This window comes from Somniosus microcephalus, chromosome 4, assembly GCF_052327205.1.
Source record: "Somniosus microcephalus isolate GS21.2 chromosome 4, FLI_Smic_1.0, whole genome shotgun sequence".
In the NCBI taxonomy this organism is placed as follows: Eukaryota; Metazoa; Chordata; class Chondrichthyes; order Squaliformes; family Somniosidae; genus Somniosus; species Somniosus microcephalus.
This window is the reverse complement of record NC_140990.1, coordinates 56,161,085-56,174,407: the sequence shown is the minus strand read 5'-3', so window position 1 is coordinate 56,174,407 and position 13,323 is coordinate 56,161,085. Positions and strand designations below refer to the sequence as shown.

The 13,323-nt window shown below is 47.8% G+C and overlaps 1 pseudogene; it reads left to right on the top strand.

The window, feature by feature from the left end:
* The window catches only part of LOC147118946 (uncharacterized), a 24,734-nt pseudogene extending 11,411 nt beyond the window's left edge, over positions 1–13,323 (top strand).

Here is a 13,323-nt window from a genome sequence, read left to right as displayed (position 1 = left end):
CCACAACCAAGCAGGGACTTGACTGTAAGACATTCAACAAGGTCTCACAAGCCACCAGACAGATTGATCACGACCTGCTAGATTCATTCAGGATGGACTATCGTTAAAGGAGTTTCCTTATGGACTTTTTAAGAATGTTGTTAAGAATTATTGTAACTTAAGAGGGGGGGGGGATATAGTAATCTCGGATGTAATGCTTAAGTTATCCACTAGAGGGAGACAAATGCATAGGGGTTATAATTACTAGTCTTACGGTAACTTTGCATTATGGGTAGAATGACTCATAGCATCCTCCATGTTGAATGCATCGTGCAGTAGAATTAGAAGTGCATACCTGTAGCTAGTAAGAGCTCTGTTCTCTCCTTGTTCTGTGTAATTAAAAGTAAAGTTTTGAGTTCCTGAAGTCTCACTTATCGTAGTTATTGGACCTTACTACTCGGATATAACATGTTCAAAATCATAAGGGTTCTGGACAGAGCAGATAGAGAGAAACTGTTCCCATTGGCGGAAGGGTGGAGAACCAGAGGGCACAGATTTAAGGTGATTGGCAGAAGAACCAAAGGCGACATGAGGAAAAACTTTTTTACGCAGTGAGTGGTTAGGATCTGGAATGCACTGCCTGGAAGGGTGGTGGAGGCAGATTCAATCACGGCTTTCAAAAGGGAATTGGATAAGTACCTGAAGTAAAGAAATTTGCAGGGCTACGAGGAAAGGGCGGGGGAGTGGGACTCGCTGAAGTGTTGCAGAGAGCTGGCACAGGTTCGACAGGCCGAATGGCCTCCTTCTGTGCTGTAACCATTCTATGATTCTATGATTCTATATATGTCAAATAAATCAGCTTTGTTTCAAACACACAGTGTGTCGAGTCCTTGACGTCTCCAAGATAAGAGGAGACTAATTGATGTCCTGTTACAGACTGCTCCATTTTGGGGCCTTTTCACCTTTCTAACTCAAGATTATTTCAGTTCTCATACCTTCAGTTACTCTCATGGACAAGTCCCAGCTCCCCATACAGTCCAGAGTGCCTCTCCTAGCCTTGGTATCCAGGGAAGGTATCGGTAACACGCCCGGGATCACTAAACACAAAACCCAGTCTGTTAATCACTTTCAGCTACTGGACTTAGCGTGTGCCCCACAGCATCTCTCTCACCTTCGATGTGTGAATAGAGCATCACGCCTCAGAACCTGGTTTTAAATTTAAATCCACTCAGAAAATGTATTTAACAAAATACGAACAAATAAACACGTCACGGCCTAATAATCCAGCTCTATATTCACAGGAGGAAGCTCGTTATCTAACTCCTCGAGTGGATGAAATAAAGAAAGATCCCAAATGTAAGAGTCCCTCGAATCGTTTGTAAAGACCTTTCAAATACAGAATGGTTCCTGCCTTATTCCAGAATTCCCCATCCCTGTGGGAGTTGATATTGGTCAAAAACTGCTCATTGTAAATTTCTCACTGACTTTTTCTCTTTGAGTTTTTCAAGCTGACCAGGTCCTTCACTCAGAGAATCTCCAAGGAGACTCTCTGATTTAAACACAGCTCTCCCCACTTTTATATCCGGGATTAGAGTTACCGGAAATATGAATATCTGACCACTCAAATTTAAAAGGACCCGTCAGTCCTCTACAGACTGAACCAATGACAGCTCTGGGTCAGATTGAATTATTCCTCTCTCCAGCCTGTAACCGATGAAACTTGTAACACGGAGGCTGAAATTTCACTACCGTGCGCCGGGGGTGCAGGCAGTGCTGGGCACAGAGGGAGCAGCAAACCGGGTTCAGAGTGGGCACACTGGGTTTGCCCTTGTCTGGTTTTTCCGATGAGCTTGTCCTGGGGCCCAGTGGGCTTTCACTGCTCCGGGGTATTTGCGGGATGCCTTGCTGCCCCTGGAATTCCCACACATTGCCCCAGGGTGAGGCCAACGCTCTGTGCCTTTAAACACTGGAGTGAAGCCGAGTCCTGCAGGCACACAGTCACCAGGAGGAGTTTCTAACTGTCCGCACCGACCTCTTGGGGAGATTATCCCACTTTTGGGCCGGTTGTGGTTTCTTCCCACTGTCCCGTTGCTTGTTCCCTTGGATTGGATCTTTATTTGTTCCCTTTGGTTTGGGTTCAATTTTACTGCTGGACCCACCACTCAAAGCACTTTGTCTGATCTGCCCCCGGAATGAGCAGGCTCCTCCCTCACCTCCCACACTGCACCATCTCTCCTCCTCTTTCCCCCTTGGTTGTGTTCCACACTCTGGGCCTTGGGCCTTCCCCGGGGATTCTCAGTATGAACAGGTGGGATGTGTTTGGAGACAGGGTGTCCCGGCTCTCCACCTTTAAAGGGACAAGGAGACGACCAGCTGGGCTGAATGGCCCTGCTTTATGACATCACTGCAGTACCTAGCAACCAGCCTCCCTGGGCACTGCTCATTATGGGCTGGAAGTGTTTGATGCGACAGTGTAGAGGGAGCTTTACTCTGTATCTAACCCGTGCTGTACCTGCCCTGGGAGTGATTGATGGGGCAGTGTAGAGGGAGCTTTACTCTGTAACTAACCCGTGCTGTACCTGCCCTGGGAGTGTTTGATGGGGCAGTGTACAGGGAGCTTTACTCTGTATCTAACCCGTGCTGTACCTGCCCTGGGAGTGTTTGATGGGACAGTGTAGAGGGAGCTTTACTCTATCTAACCCGTACTGTACCTGCCCTGGGCGTGTTTGATGGGACAGTGTAGAGGGAGCTTTATGCTGTATCTAACCCGTGCTGTACCTGCCCTGGGAGTGATTGATGGGGCAGTGTAGAGGGAGCTTTACTCTGTAACTAACCCGTGCTGTACCTGCCCTAGGAGTGTTTGATGGGGCAGTGTAGAGGGAGCTTTACTCTGTATCTAACCCGTGCTGTACCTGCCCTGGGAGTGTTTGATGGGACAGTGTAGAGGGAGCTTTACTCTATCTAACCCGTACTGTACCTGCCCTGGGCGTGTTTGATGGGACAGTGTAGAGGGAGCTTTATGCTGTATCTAACCTGTGCTGTACCTGCCCTGTCAGTGTTTGATGGGACAGTGTAGAGGGAGCTTTACTCTGTATCTAACCCGTGCTGTAGCTGCCCTGGGGGTGTTTGATGGGACAGTGTAGAGGGAGCTTTACTCTGTATCTAACCAGTGCTGTACCTGCCCTGGGAGTGCTGGATGGGACAGTGTAGAGGGAGCTTTACTCTGTATCAACCCACGTTGTACCTGCCCTGTGAGTGTTTGATAGGATAGAGTAGAGGGAGCCTTACACTGTTTCTAACCCGTGCTGTACCTGCCCTGGGAGTGTTTAAAGGGACAGCATAGAGGGAGCTTTACTCAGTACCTAACCCGTGCTGTAACCTGCCCTAGGAGTGGTTGATGGGACAGTGTAGAGGGAGCTTTACTCTGTATCTAACCCATGATGTCCCTGCCCTGGGAGTGTTTGATGGGAAAGTGTAGAAGGAGCTTTACTCTGTATCTAACCCATGCTGTACCTGCCCTGGCATTGTTTGATGGGACAGTACAGAGGGAGCTTTACTCTGTATCTATCCCGTGCTGTACCTGCCCTGGCAGTGTTTGATGGGACAGTGTAGAGGGAGATTTACTCTGTATCTAACCTGTTCTGTACCTGCCCTGGGAGTGTTTGATGGGACAGTGTAGAGGGAGCTTTACTCTGTATCTAACCCGTGCTGTACCTGCCCTGGGAGTGTCTGTTGGGACACAGTAGAGGGACCTGTACTCTATATCTCGCCCGTGCTGTACCTGCCCGTGAGTGCTTGATGGGACAGTGTAGAGGAAGCTTTACTCTGTATCTAACCCGTGCTGTAACCTGCCCTGGGAGAGTTTGATGGGACAGTGTAGAGGGAGCTTTACTCTGTATCGAACCCATGATGTCCCTGTCCTGGGTGTGTGCTATGGTGCCGTGCATAGGGAGCTTTACTCTGTACCTAACGCGTGCTGTACCTGCCCTGGCAGTGTTTCATGGGACAGTGTAGAGGGAGCTTTACTCTGTATCTAATCAGTACTGTACCTGCCCTGGCAGTGTTTGATGGGACAGTGTAGAGGGAGCTTTACTCTGTATTTAACCAGTGCTGTACCTGCCCTGGGAGTGTTGGGTGGGACAGTGTAGAGGGAGCTTTACTCTGTATCTAACCCACGCTGTACCTGCCCTGTGAGTGTTTGATAGGACATAGTAGAGGGAGCCTTACACTGTATCCAACCTGTGCTGTACCTGCCCTGGGAGTGCTTAAAGGGACAGCATAGAGGGAGCTTTACTCAGTACCAAACCCGTGCTGTAACCTGCCCTGGGAGTATTTGATGGGACAGTGTAGGGGGAGCTTTACTCTGTATACCAACCCATGATGTCCCTCCCCTGGGAGTGTGTGATGGGGAAGTGTAGAAGGAGCTTTACTCTGTATCTAACCCACGCTGTACCTGCCCTGGCATTGTTTGATGGGATAGTGCAGAGGGAGCTTTACTCTGTATCTATCCCGTGCTGTACCTGCCCTGGCAGTGTTTGATGGGACAGTGTAGAGGGAACTTTACTCTATATCAAACCCGTGCTGTACCTGCCCTGGGAGTGTCTGTTGGAAAAGAGTAGAGGGACCTGTACTCTATATCTCACCAGTGCTGTACCTGCCCGTGAGTGCTTGATGGGAGAGTGTAGAGGGAGCTTTACTCTGTATCTAACCCATGCTGTAACCTGCCCTGGGAGTGTTTGATGGGACAGTGTAGAGGGAGCTTTACTCTGTATCTAACCCATGATATCCCTGTCCTGGGTGTGTGATATGCTACCGTGCATAGGGAGCTTTACTCTGTACCTAACCCGTGCTGTACCTACCCTGGCAGTGTTTGATGGGACAGTGTAGAGGGAGATTTACTCTGTATCTAACCCGTGCTGTACCTGCCTTGGCAGTGTTTGATGGGAAATTGTAGAGGGAGCTTTTCTCTGTATCTAACCCGTGCTGTACCTGACCTTGGAGTGTTTAAAGGGACAGTGTAGAGGGAGCTTTACTCTCTATCTAACCCGTGCTGTATCTGCCCTGGGAGTGTTTAAAGGGACAGTGTAGAGGGAGCTTTACTCTGTATCTAACCTGTGCTGTACCTGCGCTGGGAGTGTTTGATGGGACAGTGTAGAGGGAGCTTTACTTTGTATCTAACCCGTGCTCTACCTGCCCTTGGAGTGTTTAAAGGGACAGTGTGGAGGGAGCTTTACTCTGCATCTAACCCGTGCTGTACCTGCCCTGGCAGTGTTTGATGGGACAGTGTAGAGGTAGCTTTACTCTCTATCTAACCCGTGCTGTATCTGCCCTGGGAGTGTTTAAAGGGACAGTGTAGAGGGAGCTTTACTCTGTATCTAACCTGTGCTGTACCTGCCCTGGGAGTGTTTAAAGGGACAGCGTGCAGGGAGCTTTACTCAGTACCTAATCCGTGCTTTAACCTGCCCTGGGAGTGTTTGATGGGACAATGTAGGGGGAGCTTTACTCTGTATCTAACCCATGATGTCCCTGCCCTGGGAGTGTTTGATGGGAATGTGTAGAAGGAGCTTTACTCTGTATCTAACAAATGCTGTACCTGCCCTGGGAGTGTTTGATGGGACAGTGTAGAGGGAACTTTACTCTGTATCTAACCCGTGCTGTACCTGCCCTGGGAGTATTTAATGGGACAGTGTAGAGGGAGCTTTACTCTGTATCTAACCCGTGCTGTACCTGCCCTGGGAGTGTTTGATGGGACAGTGTAGAGGGAGATTTACTCTGTATCTAACCCGTGCTGTACCTGCCCTGGCAGTGTTTGATGGGACAGTGTACAGGGAGCTTTACTCTGTATCGAACCCATGCTGTACCTGCCCTGTGAGTGTTTGATAGGACAGAGTAGACGGAGCCTTACTCTGTATCTAACCCGTGCTGTACCTGCCCTGGGAGTGTTTAAAGGGACAGCGTGGAGTGAGCTTTACTCAGTACCTTACCCGTGCTTTAACCTGCCCTGGGAGTGTTTGATGGGACAATGTAGGGGGAGCTTTACTCTGTATCTAACCCATGATGTCCCTGCCCTGGGAGTGTTTGATGGGAATGTGTAGAAGGAGCTTTACTCTGTATCTAACACAACTGTACCTGCCCTGGGATTGTTTGATGGGACAGTGTAAAGGGAACTTTACTCTGTATCTAACCCGTGCTGTACCTGCCCTGCGAGTGTTTAATTTGACAGTGTAGAGGGAGCTTTACTCTGTATATAACCCGTGCTGTACCTGCCCTGAGAGTGTTTCATGGGACAGTGTAGAGAGAGCTTTACTCTGTATCTAACCCGTGCTGTACCTGCCCTGGAAGTGTTTGATGGGACAGTGTAGAGGGAGCTTTACTCTGAATCTAACCCGTGCTGTACCTGCCCTGGGAGTGTTTGATGGATCAGTGTAGAGGGGGCTTTACTCTGTATCTAACCCGAGCTGTACCTGCCCTGTGAGTGTTTGAAGGGACAGTGTAGAGGGAGCTTTACTCTGTATCTAACCCGTGCTGTACCTGGCCTGGGAGTGTTTGATGGGACAGTGTAGAGGGAGCTTTACTCTGTACCTAACCCATGCTTAACCTGCCCTGGGAGTGTTTGATGGGACAGTGTAGAGGGATCTTTACTCTGTATCTAACCCATGCTTAACCTGCCCTGGGAGTGTTTGATGGGACAGTGTAGAGGGATCTTTACTCTGTATCTAACCCATGCTGTACCTGCCCTGGGAGTGTTTGATGGGACAGTGTAGAGGGAGCTTTACTCTGTATCTAACCCATGCTGTACCTGCCCTGGGAGTGTTTGATGGGACAGTGTAGAGAGAGCTTTACTCTGTATCTAACCCATGCTGTACCTGACTGGAGAGTGCTTCAGGCAGACACTCGGTGTTCAGAACACCCCATTCCCCAGCACTTGCATCCATCAGCTCGGTGATAACATTTAACCCAATGGTCAGAGAAACACATCAGTTTCTCCCTGGACACAGATCCGGAGGGACAGTGAGTTTCCTGAACATTTTTGTACGGTGTGCTCGATCGTCCATCCCTTGGTCTGAGCCTTTTGGTGATGATTTGAATTTGATGCCCTCTAGTTCCTGACTCACCGACTGGTGGAAATAGATTTTCCTCATTTACTTGATCGAGTTCTGAACACCTCCCTCAGATCCCCAATTACCCTTTGTTCGAATGAAAAGAGCCCCAGTTTCTCTAATCTCTCCTGATAACTAAAGGCTCTCTTCCCTGGTATCATCCCAGTGAATCTCTCTGCACCCTCTCCATGGCCTTGACATCCTTCCTGGTGTAAGATGCCCCAAAACTTGACCCAATATTCTAACTGCAGCCTCACCAATGATTTGTACAGGTTTACATGACCTCTGCCCTTTTGTACTCTACACCCCTATTTATAAAACCGAGGATCCCTCGTGCTTTTTTGAACCACTTTATCAACTTTTCCTCCCACTTTTAAAGGTTTGTATATCTGAGCCGCTTGTTTCCAGAATACAGCACTGTCAGTGACTACACTTCAAAAGTACTTCATTAGCTGTGAAGCATATTGCGACATCCTGAGGTGGTGAAAGGTGCTATATAAATGCAAGTCTTTCTTTCTTGTAGGTTTTCGAGATATTAGCATAACAAGGCTAAAATTCATTGACATGAAGTGTCTGATATAATGTGTATTATGGGAAAGAGAAGTTTAGTCTGAGTTAGAAACTCAAACAGGCATTTCACTGCAGACAGGTCACCATGGCAACACTGAAAAGACATTCCATTCACTGAATCAACTGGTTGGAATCTGTAATCAGATCAGGGGAAAGAACAGGGTGTGTCTGTTATTAACCACAATATAAGCTTAAAGCAGAGTGAGTAATAGAATAGTTTAGATTATAATGTGTCATGTTTATACCTATAGTTGTGAAACTACAAGAAATAACATAATTAACAGCAGGCAGGGTAGTTTAGGGATAATGAGAACATTACTGAAGAAAAGTAACTGCTGGGAACCAGGGAAAGTGTCCTCGTAAATCACAGATTAGAGAACTTCCAGCTGTTTTTTCCTTGATTCCTGCCAAAACCCAGCAGAGAAGACAAGGTATAAAAGTGAGGGCATCCTGATGTAAGGGGGCAGTCGGGACTGGACACACCGGAGATCAAGCTCAGGGCGCCCGAGGTTCCATCCAGCGGGCTGACCCCGTGTACGGGAGAGGACAGAAAATCTGCTCATCTTATATTTCCCAATGAGATATTAAAGTTGGTGACACGAGACTCTCAATTTTGCTAATTAATAAGACAAGGCATTAGCTAGAATCTTACATCCCAAAGTCTCTCTGCTCCTCTACTCCTTTTAAAGTTTTACCCTTTAATGTAGATTTCCTGCTTTTTTCTTCCACCCAAAATGCATCACCTTATAATTCTCTGCGTTAAATTTAATCTGACATCTCCCGGCCCCATTTACTAACCTGTGTATTCACACTGAAGTCACTTACAGTCCTCTTCACAGCTCCCCACAATCCCTAGTTTGGTCTCATCTGGAGATTTTGATCATGTGCCCCATATAGCCAAGCCCAGATCATAGGATTACATTGGATTACACAGGATATACGGCACAGAAACAGGCCATTCGGCCAAACCAGTCCATGACAGAGTTTATACTCCTCACCAGCCTCCTCCCATCTTTCCTCATCTAAATCTATCAGCATAACCCTCTATTCCCTTCTCCCTCATCCTTGTCTAGCCTCCCTTTAAATGCATCGATACTGTTCGCTTCAACCACTCCCTGTACTCTCTGGGTAAAGAAGTTTCTTTTGAATTCCCTATTGGATTTCTTGGTGACTGTCTTATATTGATGGCCTCTAGTTATGCTCTTCCCCACAAGTGGAAATATTCCCTCTGTATCCACTCTATCAAAACCTTTCATAATTTTAAAGACCTCTATTAGGTCACCTTTTTACAAGAAAAGAGACTATTCATCCTTTCCTGATAGGTATACCCTCGCATTTCTGGTATCATCCTTGTAAATCTTCTCTGCACCCTCTCCAGTGCCTCTATATCCTTTTTATAATATGGTGACCAGAACTGTACGCAGTACTCCAAGTGTGGCCTGGCCAAGGTTCGATACAGGTTTGGCATAAGTTACCTACTTTTCAATTCTACCCTTTTAGAAATAAACCTTGGTGCTTGATTTGCCCTTTTTATGGCCTTGCTAACCTGTGTCGCAACTTTTAGTGATTTGTGTATTTGTACTCCGAGATCCCTTTGTTCCTCTACCCCACCTAGACTCACACCCTCCAAGTGATAAGTGACCTCCCTATTCTTCCTACCAAAATGTAATACCTCCGACTTATGTGTTGAACTTAATTTGCCAATTGTATGCCCATTCTGCAAGTTTATTAATGTCCTCCTTTAATGTGTTGCAGTCCTCCTCAGTATTGATTAGCCCCCTCCCCCCAAAAAAAATTGTTGTCATCTGCATATTTAGAAATTGTGTTTTTGATTCCAAAGTCTAAATCGTTAATGTAAATTGTGACCAGCAATGGTCCCAGCACTGATCCTTGTGGAACACCACTACCCACCTTCTGCCACTGTGAATAGCTACCCTTTGCTCCTACTCTCTGCTTTCTGCCCTGAAGCCAGCCAGCAATCCATTCTGCTACTTGTCCCCTGACTCCGCATTCTCTGACCTTGTTCATCAGTCTATTGTGGGGCACCTTATGGAAGGCCTTTTGAAAATCCAGATAAATTACATCTACTGCATTACCCTTGTCTACTCTCTCTGTTACCTCTTCAAAAAATTCAATAAGGCTGGTCAAGCAGGACTTTCCCTTTTGAAATCTGTGTTGACTATTCATTATTATATTTTTGGTTTTGAGATGTTCTTCTATTTTCTCCTTTTGTAGGGATTCCATTATTTTTCCTACCACCGATGTTAAGCTGACTGTTCTATCGATCATTTATTTATATTAAGAAGAGCAATGGTGTCAACACTGACCCTGGGCGACACCCTCCAGTCTGAAGAACATCTATTAACCACTACTCTCTGTTTTCTGCCCTTTACCCAACTTCCTATCCACGCTGCCCCACTCCCTTTAACACCGTGAGCCTTAATTTGATCAACAAGCCTCCTGTCCAGCACCTTATCAAACACCTTTAGACAATCCATCTACACAACATCCACAGCATTTCCTTTCTCACTACACTGTGTTATTTCCTGAAATAATCCCTGCTGTCTGTCCTGAATGAATCCATTTCACTGCCAAATGTTGCAATGTTTGCTCCACCCCACAGGGTTTCATCTGTTTAAAGCCACAACAGAAAGGACCAGTTTTCTCCTGGAGTTTGAGAGAAATCAGGTTTGAAAATGATGCAAAGTTTCAGCCAATGAGGGAGCTCCGGGCTGAGCCCTGCCCACTGGGTGCCGCAAGCCCTGCCCCTCACACACTCCGATTGGTTGGAGGACCCGCCGCCCACTCGGTCCTCCAGCCTGGCCCCGCTCTTCCTATTGGCCCGGAGCTCCCGTCAATCACCCGGGCAGTGTGAGCTGAGCATGCGCGGACCTTGGCAGCAGCCGCTGACACATCAGGTGAGAGAGCTCAGGGAGTGGGTTCATGAATCCCGGGGGGACGTGGGCCGTTCACACCCCGAGCTCAGGGAGCGGGTTCATGAATCCCGGGGGGACGCGGGCCGCTCACACCCCGAGCTCAGGGAGCGGGTTCATGAACTCCGGGGGGACGCGGGCTGCTCACTCCCCGAGCTCCGGGAGCGGGTTCATGAACCCCGGGGGAGGCTGCGAGATTCTCAGCAGCTCAGCTCGGCTCGGTGCTGTGTGAATGGGCTGCTCCAAACCCCGGCTGCTCACGGGGAATGCCAGTGCGGAGGGCCCAGTGCAGAAGGCCCAGGGTGGAAGACCCAGAGGAGAGTGTCCTAGGCGGGAGGCCCAGCACGGAGGACCCCAGACGGGGGGCCCAGGGCGGCGTGGCTGGTTGACAGAAGCGGAGTCGGGAGATGCTGTGGGTGAGCATGCTGCACGGTTTCTAAAGTTGAAGAACGGTCTTGGGCCCGAATGAGTTCCAGCGGCCCCGTCTGTGCTCCATCTGGTGGCAGCTGTGAGGCTTTGTTTCGGTGATGGGATCGGGTTTGTGCGCTGCCATTTTGGTGGAGGAAAGACAGACTGTTCCTATCTATAGTATGGTGCTTGAACAGCCATAAGATGGGAAAAGAGAACGGGATAAAAGTAAAAAAGGAAAATAAAAGACAAAACAAGGTATATCAGCAAGGAATAACGAATGTCTTGATGGCTGGGTCCTGTGAGTGATAACAGCAAGAAGAAGGGAATTTGAGTAGTCGTTTTCCTCTTTTACGGGATTTGAGAAAGTGGTCAGCTTCTTTTCTGTGGAAAAGTTGAAGACTGTGGACAAGGATCATGACATTATATGGTTGGATAACAACAAGTGAAGACGAGGAGTTATTAGAGTGCCAATAGGACTGGCGTTGAACTGGTATCATTTGTTTTTGAAGAAGTTTCGGGTTCTGGTTAAAAGTAGTTTACTTGAAGTCTTAAGTGATTTTTTGATATGGTTGCGGGATTTTCTATATTGTGGTGTTATTTCGTGTTAAAGCCTTCCTTAATCGAACGAACGAACGCTCTAGTGAACGCACGCATGCGGATATAAATATATGCACGCACGCATACACAATGGAACTTACGTTTGACCGAATGAAGGGCCCTCGCTCCCCAGGTGAAAGTCAGCTTGGTGAGCGTGAAGCCTGCCAGACAGATGAACGAACACATAGCCATGCACGCAGATAGAAACGACACACATGTACGCAGTCATGCACATGGAACTTACGCTTGAGCGAACGAATGGAGGAATGAATGACTGAATGATGGAACAATGCCAGTAGGACTGGCGTGTACGGATTCTTGGTTTATTAAGTAGTTGCAGTTTGTACTGTAAACATTATTGATTTACCTGTAAAGTTTATTGTTGTATTTATATTGTTGACCAAAATTGGTCAATGAATGTAATGGATTTACTATGTAACTGTTGAGTTGTATTAGTACTTTTGTACTTGAATGTTAAAATTTTTTTAAAAAGGACAACAGGTTATACCAAGCAAAAATGAAGAGTTACTAGATTGCCAGTAGGACTGGTATGTATTGTTTTTTACAATAAAAAGAATGAACCCCGGGGGGACGCGGGCTGCACACACCCCGAGTGCGGCCCCAGGCCCCATTATTAAAACACTCAACATTATCCGCTTCACAAACAATCGGGGTGGGCCTCAGGCCCTGGACAAGAGACTCCGGGCCGGGCATTTGCCCCGAGCGGGGCGGCAGCTGCGGGGCTTTCTCCCGGTGACAGGCCCCCGGTAACGGCCGCCATCTTGAGAGGCTCAGGGGGCAGCAGGGCGAGGAACCAGGAGGAGAGAATCTTGTCAATTTCTATCCTGGACTCAGTGATGGCTTTTGTAAACTCCTTTTACAGGCTGTGAGAAGGGCAGCATTTACACACCGCAAACTCAAACCAAACATCACATCAAGATCTGACAGAGTCACTCCATTCATCAGGACCTGAATATCATCGGCCTTTGAATGTGGAGGGAGAAATGTCTGTCTGTTCTGTCCGTGGGAAATGATTTCAAACATCAGTGTGACTGGAAAAGCACCGAGACACACACACCCGAGTGAGAGTGTTCCAGTGCACTGACTGTGGAAAGAGCTTTAACCAGTTACACAGCCTGAAAAAACATCGCACCATTCACAGTGGGGAGAAACTGTACACGTGTTCTGTGTGTGGACGAGGCTTCAACCGATTGGGGACGGTGGGAAGGGATTCCATTACCCGTCTCAGCTGTAAACTCATCAACGCACTCACACTGGGGAGAGGCTGGTCAGCTGCTCTGTGTGCGAAGGGATTCACTCGCTTGTGCATTCTCCAGACACACCAGCAAGTTCACACTGGGGAGAGGCCATTCACCTGCTCAGTGTGTGGGAAGGGATTTAATCAGTCATCCAAACTGCTGACACACCAGCGAGTTCACACTGGGGAGAGGCCGTTCATCTGCTCTGTGTGTGAGAAGGGATTTAATCGATCATCTAACCTGCTGACACATCAGCGATTTCACATATGACTGCAGGATTGGATTCTGCTCTTAATCACATCCAGGACTGAACCATGTTCATTCTGACAGTTGGGGTTTGTTTCTGCTGATATTAATAACCCCTATAACTGGGCTGGAGTTTAATATTCTGGATATATAGCTGATTGAGTTGTCGGGGCTGCAGTGTTTATTTAAGAACCGCTGTCTGATCTTTCCCCTTAATTTCTGATGAAA